Consider the following 18,977-nt stretch of genomic DNA (forward strand, 5'->3'; position numbering starts at 1 on the left):
GACGTGACGGGCACATCCGGATTTAATCCCGGCCCCCTGGTACCAAGAGTGCAGAGAGATACATTGTAGCACGCAGCTCTCAGCCACTACACAGAGCTGAGAGCTGCAGTCTTGTTAACTGTTTAGGAACTCTGCCGAGCAGCACCTCTCTCGGAACAGCAGAGAGAGCCCGGGCACAGGCGCCGCTGGCGCACCTGGCACAGGTGGCAAAATGCGTGACAATGCATTTCAGTGCGATGATGCGGATCACCGCACTGAAATGCGTGAGCGTCACACCTGTTGCGTGATGCTTGGCAGGACTGTGTGGAGGGCTCAGTCTGGGTGTGTGGGGGGGCTCGCAGTGTGTGTGAGGGCTCTGTGTGGGTGTGTGTGTGTGGGGGGCTCTGTGGGTGTGTGTGTGGGGGGGCCCTGTGTGTGTGGGGGGGCTCTGTGTGGAGGGGCTCTGTGTTGGGGTGTTCTCTGTGGGTGTGGGAGTGTGTGGCATTTGCGAGAGATTAAGCTATTGGCATTGTAAATGACATGTGCCATTTATTTATCGGTTTTCAAAACGAATACATAAATAAAAAAATTGTCATTTACAATGCCATTAGCTCTAACTTTTCCAAAGGCAAAACCGTTGCATTGTAAATGCTTGTTAATCACGATAATGGTGTATAAAAAGGGGTTTCGAGCGGCGAAGAGCAAGCGTATCCTGTCATGGATTACATAAATACCGAATATCGCAAACTGGTGCCATTCGCGCGAATGCCATGTTAGGTGTACTAAACCCGCGACTGTGCCGCTTTTCCTACAACATGGCCGCCTCTTGTATAGATTACTAGCTGTAAGGCGAGTCCCGCCCCATTCTACTCCCGTCACTTGGAAACCCAGAGGACCCGCCCATCTCTCCACGCACTGTCATTCGGCCCTCCGGAAGTCCCGCCTCTCTCGACCTGCTGTCGCTCTTCTCCCGGTCGCAGCTCCACGGCTTTGCAGTAAAGGTAAGAATGGCTATTGCTGAAGCCGGGCGAATACGGCTACATGCTGGGCTTCAAAACCGAGGTTGGTCCGTCTCCACTTGCGTGGGTCTGGGCAAAGTGCATCTTTTCATCGTTTCACAATCTTCTTCTGGGACATAAAAGTCCGCCGCGTGCTACTGCGGGCCGGGCTTTGACGGAGACCTCTGATGGTTGCACGGGGGAGGGAGGAGAGATCTAGTGACAGGTGCGCCGCGTCCCCTGGTGTCGGTGTGACAGTATCATCTCTCTGTAGGTCACCGTGGTTTGCCCTTCAGGTCCCCACACAATCGCCATCAGTTTGTATTCCTGGGACATAATATCCCAATCCCTCTCTGTAACAACATGTCTTCCCCATTTATCTGTGCGCCCTTGTAAAATGTCCTCCATATCCCTGTGTCTCATCTTCAAGCGATTTGTATGTGCTTCCCGTTTATTTGTGTGCTCATGGGATATGTCTTTACCATCTGTGTGTGTCAGAACAACTTTCCCTTACAGTCCAGGTGCGCCATATATATGTCCTCTCCAATCTTGTGTGTGTCCTAGTGACATGACCTTTCCATCTCTCCTTCTGTTACGTTTACATGCCCTTCCCAGCCGTGTGTAGTATGCTCGCATTTTCCATTCTTGTGTGCCGAATGCATCTCCATAGGTGTATTTCTAACTTGCCCTTTGGTGTCACCTTGTTAAGCCACTCCCATCTCTTACCCGCTCATCCCTATTTTGTTACATATATGCCATTCTGAGCCCTCTTTTTAACGGGAGAGTTCCTTTCGCACTGTTGCTGTGACCTGTTCTTCCCACCCCCTTCGTGTAACTGAAATACACTTCCCATTCCTCTTTGTGGCACTGAAATGCCCCCACCCCCTGCATCACTGACAATTCGGTACCCATTAAAAATAGTGGCAATCACGCCATTTCCGGGCATGTAGACAATTGATGCCAAAGTGTTAATTCTACAGTCCGTATTTAACTCGTTGCTTGTAATTTCATAGGCATCGATTGTTAAAACCCTCATGTCATGTGTACATTAATTTTACTTCCGCTGTACTACGCACGCGTAACATATATTTGTAATTTGCTGAATAGGTGATTGCGCGTTAATAATGTATGTAAATTGTGCATACCTCTATATACTCCTTATTAAATTTCAGAACACCCCGCCCCCTACCGAAGAAACTGCATGGAAAATGAATGGTATCGGTACATCTCCTGCTCTGCCTACTGACTGCTTGGGTTCACAGTAGTATTTATGGAAGAATTGGCTTTTGTAATGAGGTTGCTGCCACAACATGTAATGTGAACGAACGACCCCAAACGCTGTGTATCCGTTTTCTGTATCTGTGCGCTTTCAGTAGAATAGATCCTGCTGGTTGCTTGTGGGTCAGAGCAGGCTGCAGATGTCTGCGCAGCGAGACCGCCTTCTGTTCGCGGCCCTCCCATCCCAGTCCTGGAGGTGACCTTATTTATAGTAGAGAACGAGAGGCCTAGTCAGATTTGACTTTATGCTTCGCTGAACGGGCCGATGCGGCTGTCTCGGCGATCACAGCAGACAGACCGGCTTGCAAACGTAGACACCGCAGCCTTTTGCAGTATTACACCAGATATGGTAACAAGCAGCCAGCTCGGATTGTAAAGGCTACGTTTTCAGCTATTTCAATGCAAATGTGTTTAATTAACAATGCTGCCCATGGACTTTATGGATACGAAATCATATCCCGCATTAGGGATTCAATTAGTGAATTAATTAGCTCGCAAATGCTATATTCTTTGTAAATGTGGCGTTTTCATAAATGTTCTAGCGCGTGAGCAAAATTACTACATTGTAATAGGAAATGGGGAAATAAAAAGCATGTATTGCACGAGCGAAGGAGACATTCAACAACAGGGCTGCCTTTTTTTCCTGTGACTAATGACTGACTGACTAATGCAGCAGTTACAACTGCCTTGCGTAATGCCACTCCAGTTACAGCCTGTTTCATTCGACCTATTTTAACTGGATTTGTAGATTATTAATACACATTTGAGTCTGCGGATTAATAGGTGAGCGGCACAAATTATCTGCCGGCACTCGTAACAGCACAGAAAATCTTAAACACCAGGGTCAAGCGGACTTCCTGCTAATGACATCAGGGCCAAAAACTCGAGTACTGGTTATTACGATTGGTTTATTTATTTGTTTCACGTTGTGCCTATTATAGAATGCCCTTACCCGTGGGCAATAGGAACATAAATCTACCAAAGAAAATGCTGCGTTCATAAGTATCAGGAACCGACTGAGTGCCGCGCTGCTAGTGAAATTATAAAATATTTCCGTGAAAGTGCCCGATTACAACTACGTGCACGTGCTGTCAGTGCTTTGTCTGAACTGGGCACAGTGACCTCAGGTTGGCTCCATGCTCCAAAGCCAAGGTTGTGCACATCTTATCAACTTCTCCTCGCATGCAGGTAGAATCACGTCGACTTTTTCAGACACTTTTAAACGCCCTTCTTGTGTGAAGGTGGACCTCTGATAGACTTGGTACTGTTTAATGGGATGACGGTACGGATTTGTCCAGTTTCGTGGAAGTTACGGAGAAAAACACTCAAGTGGAAACTGGACTTTTGTGTGACAGATACAATTTGTACTTGGAGAAGCGTGGTGGCAGGAGAGACCAGTGCCACTTCTGGCGAGGATCAGGTTTGCCGGGAGCCATTTAATTTTCTTCCTCAGCTGGATTGAAGAACGGGTGAATGCAGGACAAACTGGTATTTCCTTTGAGCAACGGAAGAGATTGAAATACGTAATACGAATATTTTTTTCTACTTTTCCAATTGCGCCTGATGTATTTTGATAATTGGATGGATGCCCCCCTCCTCCTGACATATGTGTAACAGGTTGACTACCGAATGTGTTAAATAAACCTTTTATCCTTCTGAGGTAGATGACGTGCTAAATTGAGTAAAAACATATATTACGTTGGTAGTTAGATTATCGTTTCTTAGATTACACCCGGAAGTACTAGGTTTCATTCCTGAAAAGAAAAAAAAAACTTAGTTCAGTGCCTTTGTGAGAAGCTGAAGGCGACTACTACACCCAATACCACCTTGTTTCAATTGAGATTGGAACATCCTAAAATACAACTTTTAAAAGCTCCTTGGGCGTCGTCCTTATCAATGATTTATTGTAGGCGCTCAATGGTTAAGTCAAGCAAGAATTTTAACACTGTTAAATACAAGTATCATATGTACTATTGCAGATTTTCGCCCTAGAGAGCACTTGCAGCCCGATTCATCAAGCGAAATTGCGCTCGCAAAGGGCCAGATTCTGAGAATCTGGCCCTTTGCGAGTGCAATTTTTGCATTTGGGATTCATCATCCCAAATGCAAAAATCGCTATTAGCGAAATCGCATATTTGCGAGGAATTGGATTTAAGGAATCTCTAATAGATTCCTTAAATGCAACTCATCAACCAATTAGAAATTGCGAAATTGCAATATTCGGTCGCAATTTACCACGAAGTCTGACTTCGTGGTAAATTGCGAAAAAAGAGTAAAAAGCACTTTAGTGCATTTTTTTCTTTTGCTTGTTACACACACACACACACACACACACACATGTCCTTTGGACATGTGTGTGCGCAACACCTGTTTAAATGTGCATTTAAGGGGTGCTACAGGGTGTCCTTTGGACACCCCTGGCACCCTTCAAATCGCTATCTTATTTGCGATTAGCAAATTGCTAATCGCAAATAAGGAATACTCCCCATTCATTCTTATGGGCCTTTTGGCCCATAAGAATGAATGGGGAGTTATTCCTTATTTGCGATTAGCAATTTGCTAATCGCAAATAAGGAATGTGTCGGAATCGCATTTAATTTTGCGATTCCTACATGAATCCCGTTTTGCGAGTCTGTAATAGCGATTCCTTATGAATCGCTATTAAAGACTCGCAAAACGGGTCTTTGATGAATCTGGCTGTTGATCTTTGACAGGACCAACTCGTCATGTGCTTCAACTCAAGGACTAAATCTGTAAAAGGCGTGTGATTACCCAGAACCTTGCAAGTTTGGTGTTCCTGGTGTGACAGGTTAACATGCCCAGAAGTGCCCACACTCTCGCCATTACCTTAATTTGTGAGTGTGACTGACAGTGTCTCTCTGCTGGCACATTTGTTGCGTTCGTAAGTATACATTTTAATTAAGAAATCCATCAGTTTTGATTATCTGAAAAAGTATTACTTATTTACACTCAAATGGCTATGTTTGCATAACAAAGTTATACTTGCATATAGAAAATGCTTTGTGAATTAGGACTTTTGTTGTTAAAGCGACATGTTTCAACATAGTTTTTATGCATGTGACTTTTGCACCAGGATGGCTCAGTGAGTACAATCGTACCTGCTTTAAAATGCGGGGACCTGCAGGTCATGAGTGTAAATCCCAGGAATGCTGAATTAACTTTCCATTCTTCCAGGATGGGTAAATGGAGTACCATTAAACTGGGTTATACTTACTTCTTATATTTTCAATGCTTGGAAGTGGCAGAAGTACATTTGAAGTAATATATAAGTAAGTTCTTTGTTTTTGGTTACTGATTATATTTGTGTATTGTGCACTTACTGACATCCGTCCGTGATATATGCAGCACGAAATACGAGACTTACTTCAGTTATTCAGAACTTCTAGCTTCGTCTTTACACACTAGTCTTATTTAGTGAGGGCAGGCTGCAACAAATTGAATGATCATTTTAGAGACACAAAATCCAGTTTTTTTTTCTTTTCTGAAACTTGTCTATCCAAGCCAAGGGAGTAGTCAAAAAATTAAAATACCCCCCACTTTCAACCAAAGCTGTATGTCACCAAGCAAGCGAAACAAGTCATGACGGTCCCCAGAAGAGCTCTTGTCTCTTGCATCTATCCGTTCATCCTTCCATCCACCCACTGATATCCACCATTTCATTTTTTAATTCAGTCATCCATTCATTCTTTCATCCATTATTCAGGATTTCAACATTCTATCTGTCCATTTATCCATCTGCCCATCCATATCCAAACCTATTCAACCATCCCCAAACCTATCCATCAAACATTCCAGTCATCCAGCCCCTCATACACAGCTTGTCATCTTGCACATATTACACAGCAAAGATTCTTGTCAGGATGGGCCTCATTTAATTATTCCCATTCACCCACCCTTTCACTCAGCGATCCATCCTTTCACTTAGCTATCCATCCTTTCATTCGTCCATCCACTCACCTTTGCTTTCATCCATCCACCCACCCTTTCACTCAACCATCGACCAACCCATCCTTCCACCGTACATTCACCCTTTCCCTCATTCATCTTTTCCCTCATTCATCTTTTCCCTCATTCATCTTTTCCCTCATTCATCTTTTCCCTCATTCATCTTTTCCCTCATTCATCTTTTCCCTCATTCATCTTTTCCCTCATTCATCTTTTCCCTCATTCATCTTTTCCCTCATTCATCTTTTCCCTCATTCATCTTTTCCCTCATTCATCTTTTCCCTCATTCATCTTTTCCCTCATTCATCTTTTCCCTCATTCATCTTTCCATCCACATTCATTCATCAGTCATTTGCTCATCCATCCATCCATCCTTTCACTCGGCCATCCACCCATTGATCCATCCATCTACATACATGCTTTTACTCATCCACCCCTTCATTCTACCCTTTCACTCATCTATGTATGCTTTCAATCATCCACCCCTTTGCTCATACATCAATCTTCCCTTTTACCCCATCCATCTTCCCTTTTACCCCATCCATCCTCCCTTTCACTCATCCATCCACCTGTTCACTTACCCATCCTTTCACTCAATCATCCCCCTATCCATCAACCAATCCAACCCCTCCATCCTTTCACTCAATCATCCACCTATCCATCAACCAATCCACCCCACCCATCCACCCATCCATCTGCCATTCACCCATCCTTTCACTCAGCAATCCATCCACCCATTAACCCCCCTTCCACTCATCGCTCAGCAATCCATCCTTTTTACCTTTCACTCATTGATCTTACCATCTCTCCCTTCAGGTTTTCACTTGTTCATCTTGTCCTCCAGCTTTTCACTCTCCCATCTATCCCCCCCTTCACCCACACATTCTTTCACTCACATTCCCACCAATCCATTCACGTAAATTGAGTCTTTTTCTGCCAAGCTGCCAGCAAGAGATCCATCAAACACTCAACCCCCTCTTGTAGCTGCTAAAGCAGGGTATTGACGACGCCCCCGTTCCAAACACAGTAGTGCAGTTCTAGGCAAAGGGCTGATCTCCAACTCTGGAGGGATAATGCTAAAATTCTAACCAAAATGCACGATAGTTGTTTAGGAATTTCTCTACATAATCAGAATTTCAGGACAGCTAATTCAGAAAGAACAAATAAGAAACTAAGCTTCGATGGCCACCTTTGTTGCCATCCTAGGTAGGGCTTTTACAGGCCCATTATGTGTTCACTTACTCAGAAAGAAAACCAAAAAATGAGTGACCTTGCCTGACCCCCTGGACACTTCTGCAGCTAGTTAGTTGGAGTTGAATGTCTTCAGACTGTAAAGGGAAGGACAACTGGAGGATATGTCTAACAGACGTACCAGATCTGATGGCAGTTTGATCGACTACTGACAAGTCCTCATTTGTTTTCAGTCAATTGCGTCAGGTGTATGAGGCAGCCGGAACAGCCCGGACCGGGCGGCAACAGACTAGTTGCAGCCTAACCCTGTGTTTTTAGGTCTCGCCTAGCGTTGCAGGGCAAGTGCTGCTCGCTCGGCGAGACATATAATGAGAGAGGAGATTGCAGAAGGGGACTTGAAGCCCCGCCCATCCTTTTCATTGTGTCGCATCAGCGTTTATGCTAAACGCTGGCTTCCCATTGAAAAAGATGCTTTTTGCCACTGCCCTTTCTCTCTTTTGGACGGCCCATCCGGACTGGGTCGTCAGCTTCATGGCTGTAGTGAAGCAATTACTTATCTTTATGGGGCCATCTGTTTCGATGAAAAGAAATCTTGGTTTTTATCTTCGACTTCTTATGTTTAGGGGGTCATCTGTTTCTAATTAGCGTGGAGGAGGACACTGCCCCGATCTCTCACAGGATAAAAATCTTGGTTTCGTTTAGTCTTCGATCTGTACATTTAATGCAAAAGACTAAAATCCAAAATATTTTATGCACCGATAGCTGATGAACCTGCTTAGTTTGTTCCACTTTATGCTTCTTCGCCCCCACAGATTTCACACATCCTGCTCTCAGGCGCAGTGCAACTGTAGAAAATTACATTTGCCATGCTGAAAAAGGCCACCGCTTGAGCGGGTAAACCTACTTCAAAACTTGCAAGGTTAGAACTGCTCGGATTAACCCATCGGTCGAAACATCCCTCTATTCATCCTTAATCTTCAAAAGATGCAATGCTTGTTTTTTGCATAACTGGTTCCCTAGTAACTGTCTCTCATAAACACGTTTCTGCCATACAACGCACAATCTCGACCGCTTGTTTTTCTCTGCATTCAGTTGTCCTGCACCGTTTCTCGCTTGCCAGCTGACGCGCTCATTCCCTTCATGCTTATCTATAATCTGCTCCAAGCATGAGTGCTACAGTGATGCCTATGCTCCCACCCCTCCCTCCCTTTCCTCGGCATGTGATGAGAAAAAGGTGGGCTATTAATCCCGGACTGGGGCCGGTGTCAGGGGCGTCAATCACCCCCTCCCCTTTGGGGGCTCTGCACAGGCCAAGCCTGGAACAAATGCCCCCGCGGGCCTGGGCAGGCCTTACACTCCCCCTTTGTGTGCACTACCAGGGGGCATGTACTCCGCTCCATGGCCGACCACCCAGGCTGGCAGGGGCTGGGGTCTCGGAGCAGGGAGGGTAGTGAGCAGGACTGCCTGCCCTCGGAAAGCGTGGGATGAGAACTGCCACGCTGCCCCTTCCCCAGACACCGCCAAGCCACCTGCAAACACAACACAATGCTGGGCTGTGTGTCTGAGAGGGGAACGTGAAAGCGACAGCACTGGGTAAACACACGAAGTGACGCCCAGGGTGGTGGAAATACCAGGGCTCTGCCCGCAGGCACTGCCCCTGGCCGTGCCACACTTCAGTGACGTGCTGCCTGTGAGAGCCGCAGACAGACACACGCACACACAGACACACAGTACATGCACACACAGACACACAGTACACACACAGAGACACACACACACCCACACACACACACATTGAGCAAGGAGATACAAAAAAGCACAAAGTACACACAAACCGATACCAAGACACACATTCAACTACTCCAAGGCAGACGCACAAATAGACACACAACTGTGCACAAAGATAGACACACAAACATAAATGCACAAATAGGTATACACACAAACTTACACATAGGATACACACGTTCAACTACTGAAATACTGACACACATAAACAAAAAACTACAAAGAGGCGCACACACACAAACAGGGACACAGACAACCACATTGATAGCCATGTTCAACTACTCAAACGACAGTCAGACACGCAAGTAGACAGCCACAAGTGGGCAAACAAGTCCAGCCACTCAAAGACATACAGGTGCACACAAAGTCACAGAGGACAGAAACACACACACACACACACACACACACACACACACATTGGTGAAGATTGCAAGACATCTACACATCTGCACCAATAGGAGACCACGCACAGAAACACGGGTCATGCGGCGCCACTGGACTTATGCCATGGTACGGTTGCAACGTTTTCCGCACAATTATGATGCGCAGCATTTGCTGCATAATTCATCCACGGCGGCATAATCTTCAAATTTGAACAAAGAACAAATGAGTTCTTATTTCACACAGTTCAAAAGTTACTAAAACTGCAGCGACACGTGTTGGCGGGTAGTGGAATGCCCCTTGCAAAGGTTGACTTCTCACGTTTCGGTTGGTTTCTGCTGTGTTTGGGTGTTAAAACAAGGTGCTGTCTATTATTCCCAGACAGTCTTAACAAGAGTAACACGCATTTGCAATGCAATAGGTCTCTCTTTTACACAAGTTTAAGCTATTGGCATTGAAAATAACAAAGCCTTTTATTTATGTTTTAAAAACCAGAAAAAAAATAACTCATTATCATTTACAATGCCAATAGCTCATACTCGCGTAGTTGCGAGACCTATTGCATTGCAACCTGGCGTTACTGTTAACTTTGTTGTGAAGCTATGAGTCGGAGTTTTTCATTCACAACTGTTGATTCAGGAAATAGGCAAGGTCACATTTGCTAAAGTAGTTTGTAAAGTTCTTTCAGGGATACCCTTTTGCATCACGACGTTGCAGACAGCAGGACATGCAGGCAATGGTAGGGGGGGTCACGTGACACTATAGGCAACAAATTAACAGAGGCCGAATCAGGCTGAATTTGGGGATTTATTTTTAAAAAAACGCAGGCCGAAAAATCACACCAGAAACACTTTTCTTCTCAGAAGTGTTAGCAAATATAAAAACATACCAAGAAAAATAAAAAAGTGCATTGACATTTTAAAAGTTAATGCAACAAAATCTAAACCAATTTCAATATTTACTTTACACACTGGAAACTGTCCCCTAGTCTGCTTTCTGCTCTTACTGATGCACAGTTTCACAATTAAAGTGTCACTCCAATAAGTTGACCCCCACCAGTCCTTCAACAGGTCTTTTAAACCAGAGACCATTTTTTATTTTGCAAACACAAGCGATTGCAAATACCATATAGAAATGATAAGATTAGCCCCAGATAAAGTGCGGGGAGCCCCTGTCAGGGCGGCATTGACACTGCCGTGCTGGGCGCAGCACTCAAGGCGCTCTCCAGTAAGTCACCACAGGGCTCTGCCCCCCAGACACACGTTTTTTTTTCTTCCAACTTTACTAAGCGCAGCACCGTCTTCACGGACACTGCGCTATGCAATGCAATAGGTGTTGCTTTTGGTATTGTAAATAACAATGCCTTTTTAAATTTTTTTAAAGGCATTGCCATTTACAGCTCAAAATAATGTCATTGGAAGACCTATTGCATTGTAACTGCTTGTTTCCCTGTAGTTGTTCTTTAAGTGAGGCATTTGGCTCTGATGGTTCAAACAACTTCAGACCGGGTGTAATAGAGCACTGGTTTTCAGGTTTTACAAAAACATGTAACCAGGTTTTTGTTAGACCTTTGAAAAAGTTTGTTGTGAAAACAATTACTATTTTGAAAAGTGGCTGTTATAATTTGATGGAACCATCGTTTATGAAGTGTCCAACCTTTTGTTCATTTATTAGTTTACATACACCAACTCAGATTGTTTACTATCTGGAGCTCTTTGACAGGGAGTACATGGTCAATTGATGCTTTTGCATATGCATTATAGAGGTCTATGTAGCCTTGCAATATAACTATAGGACACATGTTTGTGTGCTATTAATGTAGAAACACTTTCACCCTTTGCACATTACAACATTGCATCAAATCTCATTTCCTAAGAGTCCCAACCCGCTAGACATTACAAGCATAGAATTCTGAGGCACAGCGCTTTGAGTCCGCTGCACATATCGGTAATACTCCCTGAAGTGCCCGAGACACAATGGAGACATAAGCAAAGTAACGGAAATAGTCCTGGCTACCCAGCGACGTCCTTGATCTATGCCTGCATACTACTCTAGCCCCTAATCTCCCCCCCCCATCCTCCCACCTCCAGGCATGTCACTTCCAATGCTGCGTAATAAACTCAGTATACCTCTGTTATGCATAGTTGTCGAAGGTCTACCATGGCAAATTATGAGGATGGTTGTGCACCTCTACTGTGCGTCCACATGCAATGGTGGTGCTGGGGGGAGTAGTGCTGCTACTCTAATGCGCTAGCCTTACAATTTCATAAAAATAACCTCATATCGCTCACCTCTACCCTAATAAATACTCAAAACTGGTTAACTAAGAACCACCTCTTGCTCCACACTTCCAAAAGAGAATTCCTTCTCATTTCTTCCCCGAATCACATCCCCAAGATAGACCTTTGGATGAATCACCTGACTGCCTTCAACTGCTCCCCCATCATTGTTGACTCATCCAAATCTCCCACACTCACCCTAGACAAGCAAATAAAAATAAAAAAGCAAAATATCCACTGGATCACTGCCTAAGTTCAGACACAAGCACTCATCGTTGAGATGGAAAAGTTCTTTGCATGGCTATGAATAGTTACCCCTGCGCTTTGAGTAACCAAACTGTACTGTTGTTCCATTTTTGTGAAACCAGGCCTGCAGGGTGATGACATGAGGAGTAGAAGATCCCACCCCTGACAAATTTGGGTATTGCCGCATTCCTGTGAGCTAGGTAGGACACGCTGGAAAACAGAGAGAAACACCCCAATGCACTTCAATGGCCGCTTTTTGATTCAGTGAGATATCCCTTGGAAGGGGCCTGGACACATCTCAGTCCTGGATTAACATTTTGATGGGATATCTCTGTGGCCACACAAATTCTAGTTATTTTCATAGCCAGTGTTGTAGGACAATCAGCTTAGGAGACTCTCCTGCTGTGACAGACAGCCTATCAAGAGGGAGAGGAAAAGGGTTCCACTTCAAATAAAAGCAGAACCCCAACATAAGAATTAAGACGCAAACCCTAAATCACATTTGGTGTCTGGAAATGGACTATAAGAAAAGGAGGTTGGTACCCCAAACATTTGTCATCTACCAAGCAGTCAGTCTGTCTATGTGGGGAGGGAAAGCTCTGCAAGATGTTCATCTGTGCCCAGGACTGAAGCCCAAGACCTGCTAGTCTCCCTCCTGCTGGGTGAGGGGACTTCACCAAGGTAAACCAAGAGCACCTCCTCTGGAGCTCTGGAACCTGCCTGCTTGCCAAGACCAGTGTGTTCTATGAGGAGAGTGTTGGAGGGTGTGAGGTCAAGTGGGGAGCCCTTCTGAGAGGACCTTGTGTGAGGAGATGGCTGCTGCACCAAGGTCACTGCCCGTGTTCACCCCTCTCCTGCCTTATGCCAGGAAAGGGCCGCCATGAAGATAGCCTTGCCCTCTATTCTGTGTGAGTTAATTAAAACCTGTACCGCATCATTATGGCGACCATGTACGATGGGAGAGATGCTGTTATAGACTGCCATTCAGAGGAGACTGGTGCCTTGTTAGTAGGTACTACAACAACCCTGTATGCCAGGAGGGATTGCCGGTACAGATTACGCTGCAAAGTTCAGATTATCACTTGGAGAACGGAACAGTTAGGACTTGTAGATCTAAACATGCACCGAGGACTGCTCCTTACCTGTCCTGTGGATTGAGGAGGGTGCCAAGTGTGCATCTCCACATCTCTTGGACCAGATTGGGAGTAGAAGGAACAACCCTCCCCCTCCCCCTTCCCCCCTCCTCCCCTTCTCTCTTCCTTGTTGGAGAGTGCTGAGCTTACTTTGCTGACAGCATAGGAGCACCTCTGATTGCTGCTAGATCTGGCCACACACACGCTGGGAAAGCCTGTGCCTGCTGGGTGCTGCTGCGCATCCGTCATGCAGCCTGACTCAACTGAGCTGACTGGAGCATTGCGAGTGCCCCCGGTTTGGGCACACGCTTCCTTGCTACTGGAGAGGGTAAGACTTGTTACGGGCCTACCAGGCCCCGGAGGGACTCATTGCTATAGAAGCTTAAGCCCCAAAGACACTTTGCCCTATTTTTGAAAGAGTCCGGTGAATTCTTGAGTAATGCCTACTAGTAAACATTTCCTGGATGTGGCCACCAGTGAAAGGGGCGAGTGGGACAGGGATTTGACAGTGAAATTCTAGAGCCCGGACCTCAAGGGAATTGTGTTATTGTTTATGAATATCGTAATACTTATTTGAATGCAAGGAGATCAAAAATAAAATACTTATTTTTAATATGAAAATAAGTATTTGATTGGACATTAATTTATTGAATTGAACAACCACTTTTTGTGCTATTATTTCTACCATGAAAGGTGTCCCTGTCTCAAAAAATTGACACACCGATGCAGTTCATGCTAAAATATTGCTTTAAATGATGGGTTTGTATTTCACATTTCATGTAATTACACAAAAAATGTCAAGTTTTGCACACCGCTAGAAGATTTAACATCAATCTTTACAGGCATTAAAGACTACTATAAACTAGCACGGGCAATGTCGGTTGGTCTTGCCTTCATTTACAGTAAAAAGAACAATTGATGGACAGAATGCAGAACAATGTCATATATTCACCCCAGTACAGAGATCTGGGCCTAAATCCATAGTTTTTTTGCTCGCCATTCCAGATTGGACCCAGCCATATGCAAATCAGTCTTGACCCTGCGCCCAATAGGAACAGTCCAGCCCGAACTGCCAAACCAAGTCCTCCCTGGACTGGAAACAAGTATCCTAGGACCGGTTTCGGGCTTTCAGCCCTCATCAGCCAGGATAGCTTGACTTGGGTCCCTTGCTCACTGTGCCACTGGATTCAAGGTAGCCTGGCTGATGAAGGGTGACATACCCTGAAACCGGTACCAGGATGCTTGTTTCTGGTCCAGGGAGGACCTGGCCTGGCAGTTGGGTCTGAACTGTTCCCATGGAGCACAGGGTCAAGACTGATTTGCATTTGGCTGGGTCCAAACTGGTATGGTGTAGTGGGAAAAAGAACAATGGATTTAACGCAGATCTTTTGACTGGGGGAGAAAGTTTACATTTTCAGCATTCCGTCCATCATTTGTTTGCTGTAACACTTCATGTAAAGTAAGCACAACCAATTGACATTGCTGTTCCTTGTGTTTTTAAGAATTCGTATCAGTAGGTTTTGCAGTCACTTGCAATGTCAATACAAACCTAAAACTAGTCTTCTATTTTTTTTCCCCATATCTTGTAGTTCATTCACCCAGCCGGCCTCTTAGCATACACTCCAATAGTTTATATCATTCTCACTCGAGTCTCGGGTGATAACTCCCAGCTTTCTTATTCCCTCTTCTGTACATATTAAAACTTTTAATTTTCAGTGATACTTGCCTGCACAAATTAAGCGTTTTCAACATTACACCTGGTGTAAGGAGGCACAGTTTCCAATAAGAATGATTAGTGGTAGCCAGTTCAGTCGGGTAAGATCAGTACCCGTCCTTAACTATGGGAGGTTGATGCCATTTTAGGTTGAAGTACTGAGTTAAATTGGAAGGGTAAATGCTAATTGACTTTATTAGGCATAAACGATGCTCAAGTCAGGAACATGAATTAAGCACCATAAATTGCTTAACTGGGAAAAGTTTCAGGGTGTTTCAGTTTTAATTTTTGTGGGTGATGGACCAACTTTATATCCTATAAAAGAACTAAAGTATCTCCCAACTGTACATTATTCGGATATAACAAGTCACCAAGTAATTCAGTGAAAGAATAGAGCAACGAGGCCAAAGGGCAAATTCCTTTTAGAAGGCCATAGGACTCCGAGGTGACCTGCACTATCCTTTTAACATATGGCAGAGATCATTGTATTCCTTATTATAATTCACGATCACGCAATCCCACCACAAATTGCTTAAATCCTAGGGGTCTTGCTCTTTCAAATGAAGGAGTTAGTATGGTTGCAGAATGAAAAAAAGACTATTAGAAAAGTAAGCACACCAAGCAGTTAGTAATTTGCTGCAAAAACAATTTAGAAGCTGTTTAGTATATATCAGATTAGCACAAAAAGGTTGTAAGTCAGGATGACTAGAAACACAAAGAGATTGTCTTTCCTGCAGTGAACTTTAGCGTGCAAATCAGTTGCCCAACATCTGATGATCAGTGCTCATTTTAGAAAAAAAGTCAAAACAATATAAAGCCAGTTCTCGTTTTTGTTGTTTAAACTGCGTCTGTAATTATGCTATATGACCTGCCTTTCACCTTGGTTGCTGGTTCTGGTTGCAGGCATTATGTCCTCACAACTCGGGTAATATAGCCTTATAGCCCACCCTAGCGGGCTATAGCGGCTATTAAAGGCCCGCTCCTGCATTAAAGGCCCGAGCCGAAGGCGAGGGACATTAACAAGAAACAGGGATTTTAATAGCAGTATAGCCCTGCTACGAAGGGCCATAAGGCTATTAGAACATTCTGCCACTAGAGGACAGAATGTTCTAACAAATAAAAGAAAGGCGTCTCGGAGCCCGAGGGGGTAAAAATCCCCTAAATATTTCTCTGCTGGCCTTTACAGGCCAGTAGAAGCATGGAGCACTCCATTGTCTACAATGGAGCTCCCAATTCCAATGTTCTAATAACTTGTTACTGTTGAGCAACTATGTCTTTTTCTTCTGACCGGTCACTAGATACGATACAACTTGATTGTAAGAAGGGACTTGGAGACAGTCTTATATACAGGCAATGCAGGCTTCCATGTGTTAGAAACATGGGCCGAGGGAGGCGAAGCCGGACCCGATAGGGGCCCGTTTTGAACGCTGCATAGAGTTGGTAGCCCTCATCCTTCCTCAGCAAGCCTGTGAAAAGGGGGCGCATCGGATTGGTCGCCCTCTAGGCAGCCGCTGGCCTCACAATCTGGGTGAGGGGCTGTGAGCAGCGGGGGGGTGGGGGAAGGAGGGTTAAAAAGAGGTGCAGGTTCCCAGTTGAGCACACAAACCCCCTGGTCGAAAATGTTCTCAATGGAGCGTGTGTGTGAACATATACTGAGGAGAAATGTCGGCATGAAGGTTGCCGTAGTCACATGCACTCGGAAGATGAGATTTATAGGTAGGGCTGTAAGTGGGTTGGGTCCTGATGTGTTTGATACCTGGCAATATCCGCCTTTCACAAATTTGTACCTGATCCGTATTGAGCTCGTTATTCATACCCTTAACATTACTCACAAAACACTGGTCGATTTCTTAATGTCTGTAAAAACCTTTAAGGTATTCCAGGTCAGCGATGCAATCCCTTTTTACAGTTCCTGTTACTCCCTCTTGCATTCCCTAAGAATATTTGCTTTTTTTTCAAGATGTATTTCTGTTTTTTTTATATGACTGTTCTACAGTACATACTTTAAACTGAGTCACTTCTAGGTGTCTGAGTGAATCAGGTTGTGGGTGGGTGCTTGACAGTGCATGATTGAAAGTTCTGAAATTGAAACCGAAGGTGCTACATGTTTCGCACTGTATCTGTCAGTGAATCCTAAAGGTGTGCATGCACATACACGCTTTTGCCTCTCTCCAGAGCACATAGAACAATGGTCGCATGTGTGCCTATTGTAATTGTTGGAAAGTGCGAGTTATGTATATGGATTTCAGAATATTGTGGTGCAACAAAAATGTGTAGGTGTCCAACGGAGCGAGAGAATGCAGAGGAAAGTGGTGTGAAAGGGATAACTTGAGTAACGAGATACTCCAAAAACCACAACCTCTTCACATACCTTTATTTAATTCACACTCATATTTTCAGAAATGAAACCTTTTCAATTTTAATTTATAAAATTCAACAGGTCTGGCTTGTTTTAGATATGTGTTGATTGCTGTGAGACATATCTGTAGTAGTTGGGCGAGCCACTGAAAGCTCGAGCTTGAAGCCTGGCTCCGCTCGAGGTCCTGTTGGAACTTCGAGCCCTCAATGAAACAAATCAGCCCATAGCCCCTAGGATTTATGCCCAGTAAGAAATAGACAAAAAAGAAGAAACAACAGATAATCAAATATTTGCAGTAGACCAGTGTTTTAATAATAGCTGTACCCAATTTATTTGTGCATTTCTTTGAGCAAGTCTATATTTATTTGGTGTATTTACCTATAGACTGCAATTTTGTTGTCGCCTGCTAATAATTGTTTTGTCTGCCATCGCGGACCTAATGTTCACCTGTGTTCAAATGCTTTCTTTGACATTTCCTGCCATTGACATATAGCAGTAATACATTTTGAAAGTTTTTGTAAAGTATGGGAGTTCTATTAAACAAGTAAATTACGTGAACACGAGTTTGGTGTTTGTCTCTTATTTGTAGCACAGCAATGCCTCTCAATTGAACGGATTGGATTCATTCCTAGAAGATGATTTTGGTCACAGTTAGGCTACAAATAATGGGTGTACCTCTTCTTGAAAGGTAATAGATCTATCCTGCTAGAGCCATTTATTTATTTTTCCACAGCTTACCATTGGTTAGCTCTAGTGTTGCTCTTGCTTACTTCTTTCCAGTATGTCATGGCGTGCTGGCGTCATGCCCTCTTCATGTTTCTTCATGTATCTGGACCTCCAAGGAGATCGGACCAACTACTTGTGTCCTTCCACTGCTGCCGTTTCTGGAGCCTTTTTTTGTTTTTTTGTGTAAGCACTCCATGTGGGTGCTTCTGTTTTCAGGCCCGCTTTCACATTGGCTTGTCCAACACCACTGGGCCCAAGCGCCCCATCCCAGCATCGCTCACACTCTGATAAATGTCATTGCACATACTGCCAGCAAAATCCCCCCCCCCCCCCTCCACTGCACCGAGCTGATGTAACTCTCACTGCAACTACTGCATGTCGCAGCACACATGGACTGACATCCCTATGCACACTGGCTTGACTCATTGTACCAATGTGCTTTACTGCACGCATTTACAGCTCTTACAGGTGATGTATATCACAGCCATACTTAAAGAATGTTAGTGAGGCCATTTCAGTTGCGCAACTGTATTTATCTTCACACAGGGAGTGTGCACACTTCACACCTTGCCAGTGAACTGACGCTTGAAGAGCCCTGCACACACATGTGATGCCGTCGCTGCCATGTTATTGAGAGATGTGTACTTCAGATGTTTTTTCTGGTCAACAAGTTGGGGAAAAAACGCATGTCTAGCTGGCTCTAGAGCAATTTATCTTAGTGAGCTGGACATAGATTGGTAAACATGCAAGGGTTAGACTTCGCCTATGCAGCGGATTCGCTATATATGCAAGGCATTTTGCTTACATACAGTGGACTTACTGCCACCCATATTTTACCATGTCAGAACGTGTATTCGGCCCAAACGTATAAAATACCAAAGTAGTTTTGGTTGCACTCTCCCCTTTAAAATCTCCTTGCCTGCAAGCGTGGGTTAGGAT

The 18,977-nt window shown here is 44.5% G+C and overlaps 1 protein-coding gene across 1 annotated transcript in view; it reads left to right on the forward strand.

The window, feature by feature from the left end:
* Positions 1-736: 736 nt before the first annotated feature.
* The window catches only part of LOC147702960 (non-selective voltage-gated ion channel VDAC1), a 152,048-nt gene continuing 133,807 nt past the window's right edge, over positions 737-18,977 (forward strand). The window contains exon 1 of the mRNA XM_086931532.1: positions 737-980. The gene's annotated coding sequence lies outside the window, so the exon portion shown is untranslated. The remainder of the gene's footprint in view (positions 981-18,977) is intronic.

Source organism: Lissotriton vulgaris, chromosome 7 (genome assembly GCF_964263255.1).
Source record: "Lissotriton vulgaris chromosome 7, aLisVul1.2, whole genome shotgun sequence".
NCBI classification, from domain to species: Eukaryota; Metazoa; Chordata; class Amphibia; order Caudata; family Salamandridae; genus Lissotriton; species Lissotriton vulgaris.